Consider the following 25843-nt stretch of genomic DNA (forward strand, 5'->3'; position numbering starts at 1 on the left):
TGTAGTACGTGTGCGCCGAGTTTGCTTTGTGCGCGACAGGGCTTGAGTGCGCGCTCGCGTTCACATACTCGTCTGGCCCGGCTACGTGGCGCGTACCGGCTTTGTCCTGCACCAGCTGGACTGGCGGATAGAAGCCGCATCTAACTTGCGCAGTGTCGAGCGCTATCAATAGGTCAATACGAAGCGAACTCTGCCAATGCGTCTAACCACGAGCAGCCAGAAGTGAACGCGCGCTGGCAAGCCTGCGTGTGGCCTGACCTTAACTTTCACCTGGTTCGGGGCTAGTTGAGTGTTCAAAAATAGTCGAAATTAGCGTGACCCGACGGCTACAACACCAATAAGCAGGGTGTGTCTGTGTGAAAACTTTAATTCAAGTGAGGTCCGGAGGCTCGACTTTTTAAGCCAAGGCTCGATCTTGCGTTGGCACTGTCAGGCCAAGCGCTGCAGCGACATCATGGGTCCTCTGGACGGCCCTTGGTTGCTCTTGAAACGTTAGGCTTTGAATCCTTCTTTCCCACTGTGTCCATTCTTCAACGAGGTTGCGGAGAGTCACGAGACACCCCGCTAGCATATGTCTGATTCCAATGATGCCATTACAATCAGGGTGGTCAAGGTTTAATTTCTACGTGGGTGGCTGCGGTCGAGCTTGGGCAGGCGATAGTCGGATTCCTCCGGAAGTACGTAATTATTATCGAAATTCAGAAGCGGTTTTTAGCCGAGTTCAGCCTCTTTATTAAACTGCATCGATAAGTATACTAAGTATACTCAGTAACACTAGGAAGAAGCGCACTGACCCAAACACCCTTCTTGATTGATGTCAACCATTCGCCAGTAGCAGCCACGTATGGGAATCTACTATATTACGAAATAAAGTGTCCAGAAAAGAGCCAGGATCAGGCTTCTGTTGAAAAGAGAGCGTTTGTGAGAAAGGTGACGTCGCGCTATGCTTGCGAACTCCATATGTCGCGCACGACTGAAAAATTTGGGCTGAAATGGTCACAGCAGCCTATGCTATCCGCTTTTTTTTCAGCAAGCCCGAGGGGGGTGGTTCAGGGCTTCAGGGTGCAGGTCCAAAAGTAGCTTCTGTCTTATCTAATTATTAGTGTTTTGCAATTAGCGATCGCAAATAGCTTTTGCGTACTAGAACGAGCTTAGTAAAAAAAAAAAAACGAAAGGAAAACCGAGCCATACCTTTGATTCTACCCAGTCAATTGGGCTGAAAGCTTGGCCTGTTCTAAACGGAGAGGCTTTCATGACGTCACCTTAATGAGTCGCGAAGGAATCCAACGGTCTCTAGCCGCGCGTCACCGCTTTTGTGTTCTTGATTTATGTACTTCGTTTTTCTTCCTGTGTACGCGTAGCTTTAGTGGAAGGTACTCCTTGCCTCAAAGTGCAGCGAAGCTATTCGACTACCTGGTTACTTTAGCCAGCGTTGCAATATAGTCAGACAAACACCACATTCCTTTCCTTTCTCTCCCTATTTTTAATGTTTTTCGGCACGTTGCTTACACCAGCAAGCGTTGCCTTTGCAGAGGAACGCGGGATATAAAAAAATAAGTGGGGAAAAACATTTTTTTTCTGCCGCTTCAAACTTTCCGCTAACGTTCGTCGACTGCATCGGCAGAACCTGTGCAATGCGTGTGCGTATTTTTTTTTTTTCCTTGAGAAGATATAGAGCAACGTGTCATTCGCTTTTTTTTTTTTCATTTTCTTTTTTCGCTCTACTCTACGGCGACAGCCGCCTGCGCGCCCGTCTTTGCTGACTTTCATCACGCTCGCGCACGACATCGTTCTCGACGAACGCGCAGAAATAAAATAAAAAAAAGAACGAAGAAAAACCATTATGCCAAAAAGAAAATAAAAACAAAGAAACCAGCTTTGAAGCATTAGTTATATACACAATCGAAACGCGCAGAGAGACCGGGCTAAAGCGAAGAAGCTCAGCAAGCTATTTTTCTCGAAGCGGCTCTCCCCCCTGTCTTCAATTTATAGCCAACTTTCACGGCAGTCGTTTTCGAATGGCTTTGCCAGATGAAAAGAGTTTCGGCGGCGGAGGCGCGTCCAAATAGGTTCAGCACCAGGTGTATGTTTTTTTTTTTTTTTACTTCCATCAACTGCATTTTTTTTGCTCGTCATATTTCTCCTCACAATACTTGCGATTTCTCACCATTGCATTTGACGGTGGATCGAAAAGAACAGTTGTAGAGAGAGAGTGTACGTGAGAGAGAGAGAGAGAGACAAACGGGATGGAAAAACAGGAAGGCTACCCGGATAAGATTCCAGTTCGCTACCCTGCACTATTGGAAAGGTATAAGGGGAAATAAAAGATGGAAAGAACAGCAGAGAGAAAAAGCAACAAATGAAAAAAAAGAGCTACAGAAGGTCGTGAACGTGCATGAGAATTAGTCTATCCAATAGGGCACGCGAACGTAAAAATTTCAAGAGTGCCTCGACTGTCTTGTGGTGTGACGACTGTATAGGTCGGATTTCCAGGACTGTCTGCTTCGAAAGTGGCCTGTTCTCAAGACGCTCCAGCGCAGTCGCGAGTGAGTTAATGTATGCGCTGTTTCAGGGACAATGACGAAGAACGTGTTCGACAGTTTCCTCGTCGCCGCAGTGGCCACACGCAGCACTAACCTCCCATCCGATACGGAAGGCAAGCAACTTCGTAAATGTAACGCCAAACACCAGTCGGCAAAGTACCGTTGTTTCAAGTGGCAACGTCGCAAGTGGGTGAAGTGGCAGAAAGGGGTCTAGTCGATGTAGACTTGCGTGCTGGAAACTAGGTGCGTTCCTCAACGATTGCAAGGCAACAATATGCCAGCACTCGAAGTTTCGCTGCTGCACCTGTCCTTGGCAGCGAGACTGGTTCCTGCACGCCGTCTTCATGAGCAGATTGAGCAGCTTCATCGGCCCGTTCATTGCCCGTTATGCCACAGTAGCATTGCACCATTGGGTTACCATTGCGATTGCGTAACGCTACCCAGCCAGGATTCATATTGTTGCGGAAGGGCTCGGAGCACACGTGAGGGCCTCCCGCGCCCCTCTCCGCTATCTCGCCTCGCTGCCAGAAGACCGACCACGCGCCTCTTTTTGTAAGACGATACTGCCGTGTTGTGTACACTTGCCATGCAGATTGCACAGCTGAAGAGAGACCTTTGCATGTTCCTTGATGCTTGGCTCAGCCACAAGTTCGGCTGACAGTACCAGGAACTCTCATCACCAGCTCTCAAGGAACTTTCGCTGCTCTTGCTGTACGAACAATACAGCCCTCAAACACACCTATACACTGATCGTACAACCTCGTTGGGAGGTTCTGCAGGGTCAGTGATTTTTCCTGCGAAAAGTCACCGCTTTAAAGTTGAAGAGATCGCATCAGACTACATCGACGGCCGCGGAGCTTGATGTTCTTTGCAGCGCACTACGCATTATTCGAGAAGAACCACCTCAAAAACGGAGCATTTTCAGTGACCTTAACTAAGCTCTACATTGTTTGCTTGCCACCTTACGCCGTGGACTCTACGAAGAATAGTCGTGGGAATGCGTGCGTGTGTGTGTGCGTGGGTGTGTGTGTGTGTGTGTGCGTGGGTGTGTGTGTGCGTGGGTGTGTGTGTGCGTGGGTGTGTGTGTGTGTGCGTGTGCGTGTGCGTGCGTGTGTGAGCTTGCGTGTGTGTCACAGCAACTGTGGTGGTCTTTTGCAGTTTGTTTCTACTAATGAGTCCAATTTTGCGGGTTCGATTCCATTTGCGACTGCGTTTACATGAGGGCGGACTGCAATAGCACGTAAAAATAAAAGAAAACAAAGGTTCGTGCACTTACATTAAGTCACCCAAGGAGCCGCAAGGGTTCGCAATGAATACGGGCCTTTAATTACGGCATCGCTTTTATATCACAGCACAACTTTGGTCGACGATCGCTGTCATCACCTTCCTCTTATTCGTCTTCGTCTTCCTAGGCTGTTCGACCACCAGACTATTGTCACTTCACTGGAGCTATTCCTTATATCCGACAGGTCATTTTTGTTTACTTAAGGCTTTCTTTTATTTTTTTCGCCTCCAACCTTTGACGTTTCTTCCTCAGCCTTTAAACCGGATGGCGGAGGATTGCTGCTCCGGTGGCTCCTACTTTTCAAAATGCTCTTTTGCGTCATTTCTCCTAGGAGCCAGACGGATGGCGGTCACTGCGTGCGTCGAGAAAGATTAGAACCTAGAGCCGTGATTGATGAACCCTGTACAGAACCTCTTCGCCCCAATGTGTATGAGGCTTTTTAAGGAGACTAAGCCCTCAGCGCAACTTTTTATTTTCTTTGATGAACAGCGCTTTAATGCTGTGCTTTCCTATTTGTCGTTTCTTTAAATAAGGGAATGTGAACGCAGTTCGATTATGGTTCATGATATATATTTACAAAGGGGTCGTCAAGGTAAATATGCCGACATGAGTTAAATATACGATGTTTCAAGCGTACGGCAGCGTTGACTGTGGCTTTGTTTCAGATGGTCAAAAGCAAACAGTCGAAGACGTGTAGGCAAGAAATGGTATTGCGCTCGAAAATAAAGTGTGCTTAGAAAAGTACGGTATAGTATAGGGGTATATGTAACGTTCTGTGCACCCATGCCACAAACGGGCGCGCCAAGTGTATATACATTTGCACCGCGGTGCCCTATACTACGTACCTCAAGTCATTGCCTATCCTAGTGCGAGACAAAGTTTGCCTTGAATCGCCTTGAAGAGATATATAGAAGATCAATATTTAAAAATGAGTTCTTCTATATTTTGGCTATTCGTGCAAATATGCTAAACCTAATAGAATGCTATTTGTCTAGTCGTACCTTGCGTGTCAAAATTGGCAATGTACAGTCACGGTGGTGTGCCCAAGCGAGGCGTACATATCTGCACACTCTATCGTTAAGGTGACCACACTCTGTGCTCCATTACCACCGGCCATTTCTTATTCCCTCTATGTGGACGACATTCAAATAGGCTTCGAATCCGGTAACCTTGCAGTGTGCGAGAGACAGGTACAAGAGGGCTTGAACAAGGTGTCCAGGTGGGCAGAGAAAAACTGATTTAAAATCAACCCCACAAAAGTTCTTGTGCTTTCTTTTACAAGAAAGAGAGGTGAAGCAGTAGTGCTCTAGCCAGTTCTTGCATCTGACATATTTTGTATATCGTATTATTCTTTTCGCAGTGCATTTTAAGTATCATAGTACATGTCATTAGACATTCACATAATCTTCCTACACGTAGGTTTCACGCGATTCACAGCGACTATTTTTTAAGGCCCGTCTACAGCCACGTCACATCAACTTCATAGAACTCCTCACTCCATCGCGAAGTCACTATGGCACTGGCATGGCGCTCTTTGCCCATAACTGGTCCTTGTGCCACTAAACACCACACATTCATTTTATATTTTGCGTGTGTTTGAGTTCATAAACCGCTCGCACTGTTTACAAACTCCACGTGTGTGCCTGTATAGACCGCGAAGTGAACCCGGAAAAATACATCGCTTGTAGTTGTAGTCACGGGCGCATTAAAATTTCTCATTTGTGATGACAAAAGGTGACAACACTACGTGGAAATAAAGTGCACATCTTATTCAGTTCAGGTACTTCGGATAAAGATGCAGACCCGTAAAAGCAAACAGCAACGACTCTATTACAATCTCATTTTTTATTCGCGCCTCGTCAGTAGTCTCCGCCCACGCTATCACTGGGATCAGCCAGCCGTGAATGGTGGATGATAAGAGATGCAATCGGGCAACAGGAATCCGTTACACGAGTCCATGGCCGTCGTTTTGTGACGGTGCATTCCACTCGATTCTGTGCCACTGCTATCAACCACCATTCGCAGCCCACTGATCTCTTTGATAACGCGGGCCGAGCGTCATTCTGACCACTGACGAAGGGGGGAAAAGCGCGAAGAATGGCACTGGAAAATGCGTCGCTACAATATCGTGGTCAGCATATGTAGCAGCCATCTCGGAGGCGAAAGCTACACTAGCGCGTTCATGCAGCAGAATGTTCACCGGCGTATTGCCGGTGAACAAGCTATGCCTCCCCCGCGCTTATGTCGAAGAATCAATGCAAATTGATGGAAACTCCAAGTTCCGCGCTCGACGAAAGAGAACGACGTCGCGGCGAAGCTAGGGTGCATTTTTTTTTTTCACCGCACCAAATGCTTATCGGAAACCTCAAGAGGCGACAATGTTTGTTTTACTTACCTAAACCCTGTTGTCTAAATACTATCGTAATAACCTTTTTCAGCCTTCACGAACAGGAAGTTACTGCACAACTGATACACGACCGTTGAGCGTAGACACCGACTCCAGACGGGTTTTATGTTTATATATGTTTTCCTTTTTCCCACTGACTGCTTTCACTGAAATGTCACTGTTATCGCTCGGCCCAAGGTGCGCTTGCCGTATCGGAAGTTTTGCGAAATTTGTCACTTCATAAACAAAACGGGTCGGTCATTATCAGATTCTACGCACATCGCAAACGCTGTTCTCCACTCTGCGATGACTATACGTGAGCACCAATAACTGCTCTGGAACGTACGATGAAGTGCATGTGCTACAACAAATAGCGGTCTGACCCTTGTAGTGGGATTTGATTTCGAAGGTCGACTATGAACAGTGCGGCAGAGACGACGAAAACTTCGAGATAAGAGGTTGACCGCACGAGTCCTTTCCCGTCCTTGTCTCTTCGTTTCGTACCTCTGGTTTCGGCTGTTTAATCAAACATGGTCTCACGAATTCAGCCCAACTTTCTATTCTCGATAGCTGAATACCGCCGACCGTGTCCGCAGTAAACACTGGCACTTGAAGCGTCGTTTTCCTTTCTGCACAACCGTTCACCAAATAAGTCGTTATTCTTCATTAACTGCTTCTTTCTGGTAGTGTTTCTGCCTCTTCACCGCCACTAGTAATAATACGCACTACGTACAACTAGAACTTTATCCTAGGCCCTTGCTGGCCCGCTCGAGGCATGCTGCACGAGCCATACAAAACTACAGCGCGACACAGGACTGGACTGAAATCAAATTAAGTTCCATAGGGTTTAATGTACCAAAAGCATGACCCGATTACGGGGTTTGCTGTGGTTTGCCGTAGTAGGTTTGACCAGCTGGGTATGTTTACCGCGTACTCAAATCTCAGCGCACGAACAAGGAAATGCGGCCGCTGTGGCCTAGACTGGAACCTACGGGCTCATTCTTAGCACCAGAACGTCGTATTCAGTCAGCCACTGTGACAGGTGGGTCGCAGATAACACGTGCCATGTGGTTTTTATTTCATGTCTGTCCAATATTTTCCGTAGTTGGTCAACATGCTCAGGCTGGCTATGGGAAGGCTCAGCGTTTCGTAACACACCATGAAGGCAGCCAGTGGAACCTCGGGTTCAGTGCCCTCATGTGCCACGTTATCAGTAGGTAGCTGCTCACGGAAAAAAAAAGGTAGCTGACGGTTATGCAAGACGGTGCCGCGAGTCCTAATAAGATTTCAGCGCCCCAAGGGAGAGAGCATTTCTTCTCTCTGCAATTTTCTGCTTCAGTTCTCGTCTGGTCAATGTTGCCGACGTTGTACGCAAATGATTTCACGTCATGTGAATATAATTTTCTGGGTCTGTTTGGTGACTGACATGCATCATTTAAAGGTTTAAGCTAGTTATTATGTGTCAGCTTCTTTTTTTGTTCTCTCTCTCTCTCTGGTTCTGCGTTGTTGTGCCAACACTTGCGTAAAAAGCCGTTCTACTGGTGCACGTCCCTTAACCTATATCTATGCGCACTCTTTCAGAAGCATATGAAGTCAGTTGACTGAGTTGGGTGTTCACTATAGACGTTTCCATCAGAGCGCGAGGACTCCCCTCTCTGGACAGTTGAGCGTGGGTGCATAGTGGGGGCGCTGCCGCTGTCACTATCTGTCTGCATCTGACCGAGAGCTCTCGCGGGCTCACAAAATTCCAAATGTCGTTATGGCGACAACCCGAGGAATTCTATGCAGAAATGTCTAGTACTTAATTTTACTTCATTTTAAGCTGCATGACACTGGCCGAACAGTCATCACTTCATAACTCTCTTACTGCTATTCACCGTGGCGGCTCGTTTTCTGATGGTGGGTTTCACGAGACGTCCTGGAGGTATTTGCAGTGTTGGCTTAAACTCCGCGGAAGCGCTTTCATTTAGCATTGCGAACAAGTCAGCGTAGAATAAGGTGCTGCGCTCTGCAAAATTTTTTATGAAGCGCTTAGTTCACGCAATAAACTGCTCTTCACCTATATTAGGCTTCTAAGGTCGGTAACGCGCCATAATCAGTTAAGTGTAACCTTACTACGGTCATCAGGGTCTTTAGACATTTAATCGAGCTCCAGCTCTATTGAAGATGCATCTGTTGTACAAGACACACAGACAGGCATGGACAGACGGGTGGACGAACAGATATAGAGATGGATAGACCGCAGCAGTGGCGAAATTGTTGAGCGTCCGCCTCGTATGCGATGGGTCCTGGGTTCGAATCCCGGTGCCGCCGGAAAACTACAGATTTTTTAAAAAGATAGAGAGGTGCCACGACCCAGTGCTCGATTGTTTATATGGGTTCTCACCTCGAAATGGGCCCCTACAGAGTTTTGTGAAGGTCTGGGCGCCCCTTGTCACACCACAGCTTTGCAGAAACAGTCGAACATCCGCCGCAAATTGTAGCTGCTGGGTATATAGACATAGATATGCATAGGTACACTTCAGTAAGTACCGGCGCATGCAATTGATCCAAGTCCGAAGGTGACGGGTTCGCGATGCCAGCCTTTCAAATGAGGGCGAAAGGCTATCGAGTGAATCGCGTGACTAGCTTTAACCTAAGTAAAACGTGCACTGGTGGCATTTGGCGACCTTCTTTTTTTCTTCAGCGTCCGCGCGTTTCGATAGACCTTGCAGCATTTTGATAACCCTTACATCATCAATCTACCAACGCTAATGCTTGTTTTCTTCCCCATTCTTTCTTCCATCATGTCAGCTCTTGTCATCTCTGTTTTTACACCGAGCACTTCGCGACGCGCAGTGAGCTACTGGTCGGTTGCTTGTAGAAAATGCTTTCTTTTGACACAGACGGCACTATATAACGCGCGCTGTATCGAGATGTGCGGCACTGGAAAGTTGATTTACGCACTCTTTCAGCCCGACGCAAAGCACTTTTTATCATACTCGCATCTCGAGCAGCCAGGGGCGTTGTGGCGCAACTGTCCAAGCAAAGCGTAATAGCCGGGAGTTCGTATAACGATGACGACAGTTTTTCGCCATATAATGCGATCGGGGCCAGCTTGAGAAGATGTAGGACGAATTGGCTGAGTAACTTCTAGTTCAGCCGCGACCTCAAAAAAAAAAACACTACACATGAGAGTTAAGAATTGCCCTACGTCCACTTAACTCCCCACCCCATTTTTTTTTCTATTGAAACAAAAAGCTGCGAAGTTTTCCAAAAGTAGGCAGTAGTTTGATATTTCGTAACACTGCCCACAGTTAGTTCTATTCCCAGCAATATCAAAGACCGTGTGACGCTATAGAAAGGCGGGGGTTAGGACGAAGTAGATTCGTGGTAAAAGAAAATTTTCGTTGGTAATGACGTTCCTGTATAGAAATAAAAAGAGGGAGATCTCTTTTCCTTGTTCAAACCTGAGCCACCCCGAAGCTCGCGTCTCTCTTCCCCAAACGGCTTTATTTTTTTTTTCTTCAACGATGAGAAGCTAAGTAGCTGCGAAACCGAGCTCAGAGTGGTCGAAGTCGCAGCGTCGTCTTGATTCGTTCATCCATCAAGATCGTCCCTGACGATGTTTGCCCTGTCTTCGGTCTAGTCTCTGCGGTAGTCCGTAGTGCATAGACATTCTTTATGTTCGTGTGTGTGTGTAATTTCTCAAAGAAGTGCTACGTTCACTGCATCGTCCGACTTGATAAATTTCACATTTCCCTTTTGAGTAGAGCATCTCGAGTGCCAATGTATGTAGTCTTTCATAGGAAGAAACAAGTGCGAAAAAAAGCGCGTGGAACGGTTAAAAACGCTGGCGAAGATCAGAAGTAAGCACTGCGGACGACGGCGTCTATAGCGAGGCACGAGCCTCATCCTGTATACTTAAAACGAGATCTAGCTTGTGGAAGTGCGCTTTGGAAACTGCGAGCGTGCAATTCGTCTTTATTTATGGGAATGGGACATAACAGAAAAACAAACAAGAATATGAGCAACAGAGGCCTAATTTCATGACTTTCTTTTTTCTTTCTTTTTTATGTGTTCTTGTTGCGCTTCTCCATTGGTTCGCCAGTAAAACCCACACGGTGCAGCGGATGATTCGAAAACAATAGAATGCAAAACGGGGAAAGCATCGTACACGAAACGACGCAGGGAGTTTAAGGTTAGAAAATGAAGAGTCCACTCAGATGTCCCGGTTAACCAGCAGCGACTAGTATGTACTCCTAATCTCGTTTTTCGCCTTTCTCGATCTTCTATTTTTTTATTTATTTCCTGCAGGAGATTTTTCGCGCGTTGCGCTTCACTGTTCCACAAGGCTGTTCACTGTTCCATAAGCCCATAAGGCGAACGCTGTTCAGCATTTGTCGGCTGGTGGTCACTCAGCTGCGAGGCAGAAACATGGTGGATAAACACTGCCTAGATAACGAAGTGCCAGTGCGCGTTGAGCCTCTCGCGTTGAGCATGCTCTCGCCTTTCGCTTCTATACTATAGAGGCGGGAGGATGTGCACATTGATGTTGTTGCCTCAAAACATGGCTGGTATTGACGAGGGGGATTGGCCACACTGCGTGGAGGGAGTGAAAAGTGCGCCCAATGAGAGACAGAGGGCTAAAAAACAAACAATAACCAAGTTAAACATTACACAACTTACGATTTAGAAAATTTTGAGTGTCTATTCATAAAAAAAGAATAATGTACACAACGGTCGGTACCCAAGCAGCGTAACCTTTCGGACGTTTCATTGAACTTATGTATAGCAGTAATAAACTACCCGCGGCTTGCGCCTAATTTACAGGCACCAAAGGACAACAGGTATGATTTTGATGGTGTTCTAGTCAGATTACCTGTCGGAACTGCTAGAAACTTCCTGCCTAGGGAGGAGAAGCGGCGGCAGCATAAAAAACAAACGGTCAGTTGTTTCTGGCTCGTTATAAAAAGGGCAAAGATAACTTTTAGATAAACGAGATCTATGAAGGCAAAAGTTCAGGCGGTGAACTCTGCAACGGAAGCTTGATAACGTCTACCCGCATTGTCGCGAAAGGCATTTTCCCTTCTTCCACGCGAATGTTACGTGTCGAAAATCATCGAAGGAAACTAGGAATGATTGTATAAAATTTAAGAATAAAAGACGTTCAAATCTGGCTGATGTAATGACAGAGAAGTTGGGGAGAACATTAAAACCGGACCAGTTAGTGATGACGAGGCGAGTGAGTCAGCTGACTCGTTTATGATTATTCCAGTGTGCCCGGGGACCCAGACAAAGCGGACTTCATACACACTGTCTGGCAAAAGTATCGCAAATATATTCAGTAAGTGCAACCGCTTATTACACGTTAAATACGTACACACCGAAAACGCATCAGTAACATTTATTACTTGACATTTCTAACGACCCAATTTTTTGATGGCGGAATGAAGTGCCAGATATTCCGTGAGAAACATCGGGGTGTAATCAAACTGAGCGCGCAAGCTCAGATAAAGTGAGTGGAAAAGGTACTAACTCCGGCTTTCTCTAAAATATGAGTTGTATCAGTCAAATAACAAGGCGAGAAGGGAATGGACCGAGATGATCTTGCAAGGGACTTTTAAGTGTACGCGCTGGTAGATGTTCTGCCTGTTTTGGGGGAAAATATAATCCAAAATCAGTTTATACTTTTGAGAAATTCGCACTTGAAGAAATTAGGCACGGCAGACGAACTTAAGTTTCGATAACAGCGCCTGAACAAAAATACCGTGATGCCATTGGTAACGTCTCCGATATGTTTTGAAAAAAAAATTCGGGAAAAGTGAAAAAAAAAAGGATGGTGAACAGAGAAAGAGAGAGAAAGGCAAAGGAAACACAGGGAGGTTAACCAGAATTATCTCCGGTTGGCTGCCCTGTACCGGGGGAGGGGCAAAGTGATGCGATATGTGAGAGAGAAAAAAAGAAAGAAAAACCCGTACGCACACACACGCAATACAGCACTGTTTCTGTGGGCTCTATCATGCAGTCTCCGAAGGTGTTCCTATTTTTAGTGTCGCCGTTCCATCTTTCTTCACACAGTGTAGAGTCACAGTTTGTCACAAAATGCGGTCTCTTTTAAATAATGCAGCAGTGCCTTCATAGCGGCTCGAGCTGATGTTTGCGTAGGCCAGTTTCCAAGGATCTTGTTTTCCGTTACTGGGCGCTTGTCCAGTTGGTCCAGGGTGGCTGAGAGGGCTGCTCTTTGCGGGTTGAAATGATGGCACTCACAAAGAAGGTGCGCGATTGTTTCGTTGCATCCGCACTAGTCACAAAGTGGGCTGTTGGCCATTATGATAGAAAAATAGTACGCATCTGAAAATGCTACTCCAAGCCATAGACGGACAACAGAAGGGTGCAGTTACGTCGTGGAAGGTTGGGGCGGAATACGGAACTGTAAATTATTGTCCAGGGTATGAAAGCGTGCACTTGTGAATTCAGATGAATTCCATTGAGCTAATGCTAGGTCATACGCAAGCGCGGAAAGTTTTTTTTCACTGTGTCGGCTCTCGAAAGAGGAATTGCAACGCAGTAGAAGCCGTCATGGGCAGATCAGGCAGCTGCGTCCGCTTAAATCATTGCCATGTATGCCACAGAGACTAGGCAGCCACTGATATACTATATCGTGTCCATCGTCAACTACTCGATGGTGAACTTCTCTTATCTCTGCGACAGACTCCTCATGTGATCCATGGCGCAGTGCTGAGAGCAAACTCTGTAGGGCTGCCTTGGATTCACAGAAGATTGATCATGCACGGTGTGGTTCCTTATGAACGAAATAAAGAGCCGCAAGCAGGGCTACTAGTACAGCAGCTGTAGTTGATGATACATGCGACATTTTGGCTATATTTTGACGAATTTTTCTGGTGTCACCACAGCAGCATCTGAACTTGTAGGCGTGACTGAGCCATCGATATAAACATGTACTGTACGATATAAACATGTACATGTACGATATAAACTGAGCACCTTATGTAAAAGTCCTAATGTGGCCTGCTTCAGTGCAACCGAAGGCATGTTAGCTTTTTTCGTGATTCCTGTGATGGTGAAGCGTATTTAAGGTTTGGGCAGGCACCATAAAGGTGTGGATGGTTTTGCTACAGGCATGTAGTTCGATGGCAACGAGGTACGATTGGCAGCAATTGTACGACTAAAAGTTGTGTGCGGCCTTACTGTAGGTAAAGAAGCAAGATGGTGTGAAGGTAGTCGGCCAACGTGCCGAATATGCGCTCTGAAAGTGTCGGTCGCGAAGTGCGTTGATATTGGGGGAGCTTGAGCGGCGGAAATCGTTGCCGCTGTAGACGCACACTTCGGAAGACCGAGACACGTCCTTAGAGCTTGAGCTTGTAGTCCCTGGAGTGCACGCAGGTTTCTTTTGTAGATATTGCCAGCACATGGAGGCGGTATCTTGCGAAACCGAGGTACAAGGCGTTATAAAGCTGCAGCATTGACCACACCGATGTGCCCCATGTGTTTCCGCCTAGAAATTTGAGGATGTGTATTATTATCACTAACCTCCTCTTTAGGTATGAAACGTGCGCGCTCCGTCATAGGTCGCGGTCGATAATTACCCCTAAAAAGCGGTGTTTCCGTGCGTTTGGAATTGCTTGCCTATAGATACTTACAAAGTAAGGCCTCATTGCCTTCCGAATGAATGTAACAAAGCAGCGTTTCTTTGAAGACAACTCTAAGTTCTGTTTTCGCAAATACAGGGATGTTAACGTAGCTGCCTTTTGCAGCCCTGCTCATACCTGCAGTCGTGTTACAGCAGACGCCCAGACGCGGATTTCGTCAGCATAGATTGATACTTGAACTGTGTTGGGCAAGCATCTGACTAGACCAACGAGCATTATGCTGAATAGCATCGGGCTCCCTACCCCCCCCCCCCCCCAACCACCCGCCTTGCAGTACTCGACGGAATATTTGGTGATGAGTCGTGGTGCCATCCTCGGTCATTACGAAGAAATGCCTGTCGGTCAAATAACTGCATAGCCACTGAAAAGTGCGGCCACCGATTCCGGGTTCTGTCAGAGCCTCTATAATGGCCTAATGTACTACATAATCGTAGGCGCCTTTTATGTAAAGGAACAATGCCGCAGTGAGTCGTTTTAGACCTCTTTGATGTTTACCACACGTGACCAAATCGATGACATACCTATGGATGAGGAGCCGGAAGCCAGCCATAGCATCTTAGTACACGTTGTAATTTTCCAGGTACCATTCCAGGCACATCAAAATAATTATTTCCAATATTTTCCCGATGCAACTGGCCAGAGCGATGGGACGGTACAATGCCAAATCTAACGGTGATTTACCAGGTTGGAGAAGTGGAACCAAGCGGCTGCATTTCCATTCACGTGAAACGAAACCGTTGCGCCAAGACTCGTTGTAATGGTTTAGCAGCACGAGTCATGCTTTCTGCCCAAGATTGCCGAGCGCCGCATAGGTGACGCAGCCCGGCCCAGGTGACGAAGAGCGCCTGCAAGTCCCCAGTGCCACTTAAAGCTCCTCCACCAAGAACATTACATGCACGCGGAAGTGTCGAGGTACAGGAGTGACACATGGTGTAGGAGGAGGAGGAAAGAGAAAAGTAGAAGGCAGGGAGGTTAACCAGAATAACGTCCGGTTGGCTACCCTACACCGGGGGAATGGGAAAGGGGAAACAGATCACAGGGAGAGAGAGGAGGGAAGGAAAGAAGGAAATTGCGGCGAGTTCGCTGACGCGTGTGGTCTTACAGAAATTGCATTAATAGTCGCAGATGGTGGCACAAACCCGTCGTACTTAAGAAACACAAAAGCGCCTTCACCGCTTTATTGGCCGACGGGCGATGGGGGCGGTGTTCCAGCAGCACCTGCACAGAAAGCGGCCGATTGTCCAGTTTCTGGAAAGATTTGGCAAGTTCTTGTCTCTCTGGGGCATATCTTGGACAGTGGCACAGCAGGTGGTCGATGCTTTCTTCGGTGCCACAGACCTCGCATGCTGCACTATAGGTCACTCCAATTAATGTAGAGTATGCCTTTGTGAAGGCCACTCCTAACCAAAGGCGGCAGAGAAGCGTAGCTTCACGTCGAGGAATTCCGAGTGGAGGTCGGAGTTGCAGGGAGGGGTTTAGTCGATGCAGTCGCGTAAGTCGTAAGTTTGGCGAGTTCCACTCGGTCACTGTGAGACTGCGTGCCAGGAGTCGAAGCTGCCTTGCAGCGTCAGTCCTCGACAGCGGAATTGGAACGCTTTGCTCTTCTTGATGCGCTGTGCGAGCAGCGTTATCGGCAGAATCATTGCCACTGATTCCACAATGGCCAGGTACCCATTGAAAAACGACCTCGTGACCTTTTTGTTGGACATCATGGTAAAGTTTCACGACTTCGTATGTCAATTGGTCATGACATCCGTGTCAGAGAACTGACTGCGTGCACTGTAGTGCCGGTTTTGAATCACAGAACACAGCCCATTTTGTAGGTCTTTCAGAATCAATGAATTCCAGTGCTCGACGCAGGGCCGTTAGTTCTGCCGCCGTTGAGGTCGTGACAAGCGATGTCTTGAACCGCAGTGTAATTCCTCGCGTTGGTATAACCACGGCACCAGAAGAACTGCACGACGTAGTCGATCCATCGGTATAGATGTGCACGTGGTTGCTGTACTTTTCGTGCAGAAGAAGTAAGCTCAGCTGTTGTAGAGCAGGGGCCGGTAGATCTGTCTTCTTCTGTAGTCCCGGAATTATTATATGTACTTGTGGACGGCTCAAACACCACGGAGGAAACCCTGGCTTGGCTGCAGGTGCGTACCCAGAAGTAAACGACGCACGATGTCCACTAACAATACCGCTAAATGTCGAGCAGGGCCTTGCAGCAGTGAGGCTCGCCAAGTGGTGGGAAGGAGTCCTAGCATAATGCCTGAGATGCATACGCATTGTCTCAACGGTAATGTGCGTCGCGATTGGGTAATCATGCGCAAGGGCAATGGTTTCAGCCATTGATGCACTGCGTGGTAAGCCAAGACATATCTTAAGGGCTTGGGCTTGATTACTCTGAATCGTACGCAGGTTAGTCTTGCAGGTGTTGGATATTGCAGGCAGTCTGTATTGCAGGAATCCAACGAACAACGCCATGTACAGCTGTAACATAGCGTGTATAGATACTCCCCAATTTTTTCCTGCAAGGAACTTGAACAGGTGACAGATAGCAGTCAGCCGCTTTTTCACGTAATTGACGTGCGGAGTCCAAGACAGGTCTCTGTCAATTACGACTCCCAAGAATCTGTGACTTCTGCTGTATGGTATAAGTTGTCCGTTAATAGATACGCCGTAACCAGACATTGGCTTCCTCGTGAATGCCACCATTGCGCACTTTCCGCATGAAATTTCAAGTCCTTGTTCACGAAGGTAGCAAGATGTCACACATGGTGTAAGTGCGCGTTGAGGCTGCAAGCTGGCAAGTCTTGAGCAAAATTCTTCAGCAATGTGAATTTCTCTTCGACCTTGGTGCAAGGCGAGAGATTTCAATGTGACTCGCTGTTGCAGTGATACGCGAAGTCCACGCATGGTTCTCCATATCTGAGATAAGCGCTGACGTGGATCCAACGACTCACAAAATCGTTTCCATCTTTGAGATTGTAGTACATCAATGCGGTGTTGAATCTTCTTTTGTAGCAGTCTTGCCTCTGTGAGATCGTGGATGGATTTAGTTCGCCTGTATCATGTTTCAGCCCGCGGGCTCGTAGTCGCTGCAGTTCGGCTTCAAATTCTTCCTATTTCGGAAAAGGCTGAAAACCGCACGTAGCCTCTTGCATGGTTTTCTGAATTTCGTGATCGAGATTATAATGGTTCCCTTCCTGACATACTTTCTCCATGTGTAATCGAAACGCCGACCAGTCAGTTCGTCGGAGATTCGTGGAGGAATATTTAAACAGTCCCTTGATCTTCAGGTATGTGGGAATATGGTCGCTTGCATGTGATTCAATGTCGCTGAACCATTGCACGTTTCCTTCAAGACACCGAGAGACCAGGGCAAAATCTAGTTAGCTACTGTATGTAAGCCCTCGTAAATATGTCGGGCTGTCATCGTTGAGGTAAAGGTCTACACGGCCTTTGTTGCTAAAGAGGCTAGTCTCCTTCCCCTGGAGTGCATTTTCAAACTCCCCCAAAGAGGATGGTGAGCATTAAAATCTGTGACAATCGGCGTCACTGATAACGCGTCGTGCAGCCGTTTAGAGCCGAAGCGACTTGAAGGAGGAATATAGACAGCGACGAGAGTGAACGTAAGCTCTTTCGTTTTTACAATTGAACAAACGTACTGGTTGTCGTCGTGAGGTGGGACTGGGTGCAACTCGTATGTCAGTTCAAATCTAATATATACAACGGTATTCCTCACATCACCACAGGTAGAGGACACGAATTCCTCATAGCCAGAAATTCGGACGACATTCTGAACGTTCGGTACGCAAATTATGAGGACGGGAAAACTGTTTTCGAAGACAAAGTGTCGAAAATCTGAAATTCTTGATTTGAGGCCCCGGGAATTCCACTGCAATAGAGACGCTTTCTTTACTTCCTTGTCGAAGTCCAGTGAGGAGTGGGCCATGGTGCTATGCAAAGCTTTCAAACGCTTGATTGTGAACAGAAGAGAGGTGCGTGGTAGAGCTTGAGATATGTCAGGACAGCAGGCTGCCTAATTCTGGAATCAAGCGAAATAATTCTTGCTCCCACATAAAGCACATTATTGACCAGAAATCTCGGCAATCCGAGGCACAGACGCAGAGCTTGCTTTTCCAGCAGTATTGGAAGTCGTAGCTTGTATCCTGCGCATTCCGAAAAAAGAACACAGCCGAATTCAGGAATGGGGCAGGCGTCCAATTCATAATCAGTAACGACGCTCTACACATCCCGGTATTTTTTATTGCTCAACCGGTGCAACAACCCCATTGCACGTTCTCCTTTATGAACGTTTGCTTCGATCTGCTGCTACCAGTTTAAGTTACCTTCATATGCAATTCCTAAATACTTCAAAGTTGTAACTTGCAGTATCTGCTCATTTAAATAGTGAAGAGAAATTTAAAATGTTTACCGACGATTACGACATTCCCGAAAGCGAATTTCGAGCGCAGCTGTTTAGGTGTTTTGAATTCGCGATATATTATGGCAAAGAATTTGAATCTGAAGTACAAGGTCTTCTCGGCGGCCGCGCTGAGCCTCTGCTCGGGCAGCTCGTTCAGCAGCAGCGGCAGACAAATAATTTCCACCGGTTGCGTCGCTCATTGCTCAGAATAAACTTTAGACGTTTCTTGCAACTGCGCGAAAAAAAAAAAACTAGGGCACAAGGAAGAACCACGCACCACACCACCAGCGCAGACTGCCAACTGTTTATTTTTGGAAAGCAAGCAACAAACATATATTTCATTTGGGAACCTGCGCACGTGTCCGCATTGTCACTCTAACATGTGCCGATAAACATTAAAAAAACGTAAACGATTATCTGCTGGGTAACAGTGTATCCAAGATTGCGACAAGCGATCACCAAAATAACCATGAACCAGAATACACGCGTGAACGCGTGTTTCGCGCGGAGCGTATTCTCTAGCGGCGGTGGCGCTGCAGGCGAAGTAGCGCATGCGCAGTGGGCCCAAAGCCCACGCAAACACTGTTTCCGCGCTGACAGCCCGCCTGGTCGTGCCGACACTCCGCTTTCCTCCTCACCCTTTTCGCCGTACGCTCTGCTTTCCGCCTCCTGGTCGCGCTGCACCCTCCTTTCCGCTTTCCTCCTCGCGTCTTTTATTCTCCCGATGCGCTCCGCGTTCTTTCATCTGTCGCTGTGCTCGTTCGCTCGGTTACGCCGACGCTCGCCGCAGGAACGGGTGCCTAAGAGCTGCGCTCTAAAACGGGATTTGACAATGGAAAGACTAGCAAACACTTCCTAACATCAAGCGACAATGACAGTCCGTCAAGCCAAGACTCGACCTCAGACTAATGTGCTTCTTAAATTTGGTACAAGATACGGATGTCCCGCGATGAGGAAGCAAATGAAATGTCATTGGCATAGACATGGAGTTTAACATCCTGCTGTACCGGGGCAGAAGATAACGAAATAATGAACAAAAGCGGAGAAAGAACTGATCCCTGTGGCCCGTCCCTCCTTAGTTTATATGTACGAAAAGGGTAGCACCATCCTTGAAACAAAATAATTGTCTTCCAAAAAGGGACTCTTGCATCCACAACACCCTATAGTGTGGCACAGCGCAGCTTGCTAGTTTAGAAATTACCTGCCGTGGTGGCGTAGCAGCTATGGCGTTGCGCTGCTAAACTAAGCCCGAGGACGCGGGATCGAATCGTGGCCGTGGCGGCCGCATTTAGATGGGGGCAAAATGCAAAAATGCGAACGTGCATTAGGAGTACGTTAAAGAACACCAGGTGGTCGAAATTGATTCGGAGTTTCTCCACTGCGGCATGCGTCATAATCAGATCGTGGTTCTAACACGTAAAGCTCCTGAATTATACATAGTCTAGAAATCAGAATTGAGGGAGGACTGAAGTCCACGCGTAGCGCAGTCCTTTGCTCTTTTCTTCGAGAAACATGGTCTTCATTTGCGTCCTCGCGTTCGGACGTAGCATCGCGGCTCAAAACAGGCTCAAACGCTCGGGACAAAGCATATCACGTTGGGCCGACGTGCACTCCCTGTGAAAAGTTTCGACGCCACTGTGTGTGCAAACTCGAAAGTTGCTTGGAGCCGTATGATTGATCGCCGTAGAGATTTTGTTCCTCTAAACTCGCGTCGACTAATGCCACCTGCAGTTGGTCACCTTATAGCGCACTGGGGGCGCTCAGAAAGCCTGCTACGCGTTCTTCTGATCGCTACTGTGTGCACTCACTGGCTCAGCTGATTGTATTCAGCTGGTTGTTGCCGACGAGCCTGGCTACAACTAGGAGCGCTTTGAGGAGATCTTACTTGGAAATGGGCGTGCGCTCTAGTTGCGCGGAGCAGCCGTCACATCAGACTATCCATTTCCGCCGTTCGGTCAGTTCGGGGAAGCCCGAACATTATAAATAGGGTCGCCGTGAAGCTCGATAATATTTTTCCTCGTGAATTTTCTTCATTTTTTTATATATGCCTGTTTCATGCCAAGCCTCTGCATAGTGCGGAAGGGCATGCTAATGCCAGGTGGTCCAACACATGCTTAAGCGATTTCGTTGCTCATTACTCCGGGCGCTAGTTGTATCATATTGACGTTCTGGCAAGCTAATTTATGTCTTCGTGCGCTAAACTTAAAGTCTCGCTTAGCTCCGCTTGTTATACGCCGAGCCGAATGGTAAAGAAATCTGTGCAATGTATGAGCCCCAAATTTTCCTCTCTGCTGAGATCCCGAACGTCAAGTGTGCTATAAGAACCCTTTTGCAGGGTACAATTGACAGATGTCGCTTGCGTAGAGGTTTCGAAAATGTTCATACACAAAGACCAGGGATCGTATCGTGTAAAGATTATTTTCATTCCCCATTTTTTTCATTCGGTCGAATGAAGGCGTGACGCCGTTATCGCCACTATCGGCTTTTCGCTACGACAGGTGATAAGAAGTGAACAGAATGGAATAGCAGATTCCTTACATAATACGTTCCCGGACCTCTGAAGTGGCAGCGCTTGGCTGTACTGTTCTCATCATTGATCCTACTTAAACGTGCCATGCTTTCTTTTATTTTCACCGTGTCGGTTTTAGCTACTATATAGTAACTGAGTGCCGGCTATCGGAACTAGTAACCGCTACGTTAGAGGTATTGTTTATGGAACGGCTATGGCAGCATTGGCACGATAAATAAAAAAAAAAAAGATACATCAATACCCGTGTCCGGCGTCTCCGCCAGTCGCAGCAGGGGGCCGTCATATCGTTTCGTGAACACTGCGATAGTTAAACGCGGAGATTGAGCACCCAAGTTTTCTATTCGTGTGCCCTTCATTGTTGTGCCTCGCCGTCACCACCCAGTGGAACTTATCGACCCACTCCTTGGGCAAGTACACCGTTCCTTATAAGCCTTAGAAAATTGATATCGATTTCCTTTCAAATGCCTGCGCACGGATGCCACTAACTAGCGGGCGTCCTATATGTGTGACCGGTGTGCTTTAGAAACCCCTCGTTTTCTGGCACGCGATTGGATGTCGAGCGAATTCCCGGCAGTCGATACGCACGACAGCCATTAGCGAGATGCCAAGCGGCGGTCGGCTCTCAAGAGAATAGGTAAAATAGTTACGTCGTTCTCCAAACAATGCCGACTATAGCGCCGTTTCACAAGTTCTCGTGATCCCTGAATCTGCATAACGCCGATTGTGCGAGCCCGTTTTGAGGGGGCACCAACTGTATCAACAGTGGTCGATAGGCACATGAAGTGTGAGCAAAATGATGCAAGTCTGAGCCTCAGTACCAGCACAGTACCTACTTCGCCAAAGTTTTGACATGTTAACAATTATTACCTTAAACTTATTACCCTTAAGGATGTACGTCATGTTTAATCGCCGAGCAGGAAGCCAAGTACAAAAGATAGAGAATGCACACGTTGAGAAATGATCAACAGAGGTGCAACCAGACATGTAAAGCACTGGAGCCACGTTTCGACAAGAGTACTGGTCTTTAAGTACCCTCGTGAAAACATTGGCTATAGCCAGTGAAATCCCGTGTTCGACCGCAGTTGATCGCTGCATACACCATCACCTTCTTGTAAAGCGCTACGTTGTTTCGACGCCTTGAAAAAGTTTGAGAAGCTTGAGAAGAAATAGGCTACTCCCAGCGCATTCCCAACTTTGAAAAGCAATGTCTGTTTAAGTCCTCTCTGGGCTCAAACATTGCACTCTACGCCCAACATCATGCTGCTAATAGCGCTGCATGGCAAAGAACAAGGGACGCACGAAGTGGAGGTCCCAGCGTGATATGCAACATGTATCGCCGACTATAGACAAACATTTGCTTGCTCACCTGTGATTCACCCTGGATCTCGTAGACGACTTTCAGAACGGCAACCCTTCAACCGGAGTGGCATGTGAGCCGACAAGAAGTCGCGGAAGCCTGAAGCAGGTGATTGGGTGGTTGGGAAAGTTGATGGGGATATGTTTGCCAGAAAGAAAGCATGCCAATTTCCGGCGTTCTGTCGGCACGTGCACTGTTACTGTGGTTGCATGTGGTTACTATTCTGGCCCAGTCCTTGTTGCGCTGCATGTCCCTCTTGGACCTCTGAACATCAGCAATACCGTACTCTGACAGTCATTCAGCCCTCTGGTATGGGCTCACTGCTCTAAGCTGCGCGAAATTCGAACATAGCGACGATCGTGCTCTTTTGCGCTTCTGGTCTGCCGCACATCCTTCGCTCTTGCAGACTGGGGGCTATTTGGCTGCGCGAACTGCTGTTTGGCCCTCTGATCATAACAATTGTCGTTATAAATGTCAGATCACTTATTCACGTCGCGCTTTTGATAGTCGCTAGTAGTATTCCCGCTAGCTTCGTTCTAAATTGTTTTCACAAATCCATCAGCATTCTTTTCTCTCGTAGAGCTGCCCGTGCATTCTTCGAACGTGGCGCACCTGAGTGCGCGCCGTCTACTGCCCCCCCCCCCCCGCTCAACCCTTTCTGCAGGCACTAAAAACACCAGAATTCAATTTTTTTAGCCATTCCTTACCACCCTCCCCTTCCCCATTTCCCTCTCCTGCCAATATTTTCTGTACTTCGTGCAAGCTAAGCCATCAAAGTGCAGAGAAATATGCACTAATAATGGGCAAGCTAGACGAAGTAAAGGGCACGCCTACGTAGTTGGCACGTACAGTCACAAGCCCTGGCTTCTCGTCTGGTCATATTTTTCCCGGGCCGTTTTTCTCCGCACGGAAGACAGACGCTGCCGGACCGGCGCGAACAAACCACCTGGTCACGTCTGGACTACACCTTCACAGGAATGAAAATGTGGGACGTGCCAGAACCGCCTTTTCCTTTTTCTTTTCGGTCCACGTCGTTTCGTACCTCCTTTCTGATCTTTTTCTCTCTGCAGATAGGGCGCAGAGTCCGGGCCGTTCGCCTTAACTCCATGTCACGCTTTAGTTCTTTCTTTTGCTGTGGTTGAATTTCACTTCAGCGCAGCGGCAACGTGAGATCACCGTGCCAAATCGATGGCGATCACGTTTGCTCCCTGCTTCACTTTTGGTGCTTTGGATTGCGCCGCGGGTGTGCTCTTCAGCTTGGGTGCCTTTTGCGTGAAGTTTGCTTTAAATTCTCTCATTGCCTGTTTGTTCTCCACGTCGCTTTCGGCACAGATGTTCGGTTTACCGCTCGGAGAGGACTGAAATATTGCGGAACGGGACGGCGAGGGAAACTGTACAACGTGAACAAGCCCGACAGTAGATCTCATTTGTCTCCATTCTTTAGGTCGCCTTTGTCTCCTGGATCGATGGTTTGGTCCTTTGTGCGTTTTTTTAGTTTGTTTGACTCGTAGACGGTAGGCACGGCGTGCTCAAGCTTTTCGCAGTGACAGCAGCGCTATTATACCACATAGCATAGCGAGTGGAGGAAGCATATATTAAAGGAAACGTTATTCACTGCACCAACTCCCATCGCCTTATTTTGAAGCAACGTTTTCGACGTTCTACAAACGTGCAGATCTCCATGCCCAGCATGATCGCGAGTTCTGCGTTCTAACGCAGCCGCGGATTCATTTGTCATGTCCAGGCATGGCCATGAAAAACCAGGTAACCTGATTCAGTGGCCTCTCATTTCTACCGGATATCAAGTGGCTACCGTTAGCGACGCTTTTAGTAAAATGAAACGGTCGCAGCGCCACCTGTTCGATGTACTGTGACTGTAATCCTGGTACTGTTCATCGCCGCCTTGCAGTTCTTCAGTTTGTCGCAAGTAGTCGATAAGTATGCGTGCGTGTATAAATTGTGTCGTTGAACCAGGCATAGTTCACTGTACTGCATGTAGAATTGGCGCAGATCGCGTGCCCAACCATCATTTCAAACAGGCTAAAGTGCCAGCAGTGGTGCCGCTTCCATCAATCCGTCGCGTATCATCATCCACGATTTGTGTAGTGTGCGGGCATTACATCGCATTAACATGTGGTGCGCCTCGACAGCACCTCTACGTACCGGCAGTGGCTTCGAAACGTTGACTTCAGCATGACAGGCACGCAGACATGCTCCCATCGCCTGGTTCCACCCAACCACATAAGACGATGTGCGTGCCGAAGGCGACGTCACAGTCACGCCCTTGCAAAATGAGAGCAGTGCACCCTCTTCAACTTTTCTCGCCGAGCTGTAAGCATCTAAATCGGGTTCTCATGCCTATCGGAAGCATCAAAGCAGCAATAGAAGCCGTGTTCCAACTATTCCGAGTTTTCTCACGCACCAGGCGCGTACAGCGTAAGAGAAGGACCAAATAAAGCAGAAACTGAGCTGATCGCTTCCTTTTGTGGCGGAAACCGTGACAGAGCCTTGGAGCCTTAGCGCTTCTTCTAACAAAGAACCTGCGATGTGCCGCGAATCCTTTTTGCGTGTTGCCAGAGCTAAGTAGCACTGTGCTGCTGTCGAAACCTGCTGGTACAGTTCATTTACTCTATAGTCCCCTTCTGACGCTGGTACCCGCCCCTAACAACCTCAAAAGAAACCGTGCGCGCGCCGCCTTGAGGCGCTGTCCGCAATCGTGAAAAGAGGGCAGCGGGGCGCTGGCTGGCTGCCAGCCTCTCAGTTCCCCATGAGGATTTAAGGCACGTACTCGGGGCACTGTCTTTGGGACACGGGAACGAGCGTGCAAGGGGGTTGCGGGTCTCGGACGAGCAGCGGCGCGGCCGGCACCTCCGGTCGCCTATCCTGGAGGTGGAACTCTTATCGCTCTAGTCCGTCTGGCCATTGATCGAAACTCGCGAGCGCTGTGCTTCTTGCTATACTCCGCCATTGCCGCCGCCACTGGCGCACCTCCAACGAGTTCGGCTTTACTGCCGAATCTTCAGGCTCGAGAGGAAGTCACCTTTCAGGTTTTCTCGAACGTCATTTCGTGGCATTTATTTATTTTTCTCGCCTTTCTGCTGATATTTCTTTTCCTTTTCGCAATGCATGCTCTCCCTCCTTTGTTCTGTAACCTAAATAAATGGGAAACCGTGTCCAAGTAAAAAAAGAAAGAAGTGAAATGGAAGGGGAGGAAACGGTAGAAAAATAAGACTGGACTGCAAAAAATCGCGCTGAGCCCGCACGCTTGCGCATGCGCGCTCAGTGCGAGCCCGTTCGAATCTCACGCATGGGAGAATCGAGCGACCAGGGAAACACTGAGACACAGAAAGAAAAGTCCTGGATTTGTGAACTAAAGAAAGGCGGAAAAGAGTACGGGGTCGTGAAGAAGACGCAGGGAGAAGACGTAATACAGGCTGGATTCCTGGCCGCAGGCTTGAGTGTCTGAGCAAAGGAAGCTAAGATTGTTATTGACCGAAGAATAGCGAAAATAAAAGCAAACGCAACCGAGGCAACAAGGTGACGCCGTAGAATGGAGGTAAGCAAGAAAAATAAATAGCCGACGCTTGGACAGGAGGGAAATGAAGTGCAAGAGAGGAGGGATATCAATTCAACTCATGCGCGAAGCGTGACCAAAAAAGAAGCGGCGAAAAGG

General features: G+C 47.8%; 1 protein-coding gene across 1 annotated transcript in view; it reads left to right on the forward strand.

The window, feature by feature from the left end:
- Nucleotides 1-25843, forward strand: part of LOC142575801 (frequenin-2-like) — a 310775-nt gene that overhangs the window by 80273 nt on the left and 204659 nt on the right. The window lies entirely within an intron of this gene.

Source organism: Dermacentor variabilis, chromosome 1 (assembly GCF_050947875.1).
Source record: "Dermacentor variabilis isolate Ectoservices chromosome 1, ASM5094787v1, whole genome shotgun sequence".
Classification (NCBI taxonomy): domain Eukaryota; kingdom Metazoa; phylum Arthropoda; class Arachnida; order Ixodida; family Ixodidae; genus Dermacentor; species Dermacentor variabilis.